Source organism: Morone saxatilis, unplaced genomic scaffold (genome assembly GCF_004916995.1).
Source record: "Morone saxatilis isolate NCDOM2014 unplaced genomic scaffold, NCSU_SB_2.0 Contig20, whole genome shotgun sequence".
NCBI lineage: Eukaryota > Metazoa > Chordata > Actinopteri > Moronidae > Morone > Morone saxatilis.
The window spans coordinates 20312385-20313144 of record NW_023339763.1 but is presented as its reverse complement, the minus strand read 5'-3'; the positions used below and the strand labels follow the sequence as shown (position 1 = coordinate 20313144).

At 37.6% G+C, this 760-nt stretch overlaps 1 protein-coding gene across 1 annotated transcript in view; it reads left to right on the top strand.

The window, feature by feature from the left end:
- atp2a3 (ATPase sarcoplasmic/endoplasmic reticulum Ca2+ transporting 3) overlaps nt 1-760 on the top strand; it is a 56408-nt gene that overhangs the window by 30589 nt on the left and 25059 nt on the right. The window lies entirely within an intron of this gene.

Below are 760 nucleotides of genomic sequence, written 5' to 3'. Positions count from 1 at the left end.
AAACGTATACATTAACTTCCCCACCTAAAACATTAATTTATCACAACAGTTTGAACTCAACCTCTCCTGTGACCCTTTTTCCAGCCAGCAGAGTACTTCCTGTTTACAGCCACTATTTGATTTTTTTTTATGAGCCTTTACAACCTTTTATTTATCCAGAACGAGTCAAGAAGTAAGGCAAGAATAATTGGTCTTTTGTTTGCTGCATCCTGCTTCTTAGTATTTACACAAGATTCAGCCTTCACTGTTTAACTCAAGTGTGTTTTGACACCATGGGGCTATGTGTGAATTAGAAACTGATACCACCATGGCAGTACATCTCTTTTGGCAATTTGACTGCTCAAGAAGTACTAACACCATCACTTCAATTCCACGTTGGCATGCTGTGATAACAAAAGGTGTTATATTACCTCTGTAGGCACATTCAGCTCAAGGACATGCACACACCTGAGAGCTGCCCATTAAAACCAGTCTACATAAAATTCAACATTTGAAGATTGATTGATTTTCATCTTAACGTGGGACTATGTCATTTGGCGAGGAATAAATAACAATTTTTCTTTTACAAATGAAAAGCTGAATTAATAAGCAGTAATATGCACCCTCGCTTAGTTTAGTACACTTATAGGACTTCACAGCTCATGGGTTTTTGCAGCCTTACTTTGTCTTCTAACATTAAGAAGACGGATATTGCTGTCTAACTGACATCCATGACTCGCTATACTGACATTATGACTCTCTACTTTTGCTACTGTTACAC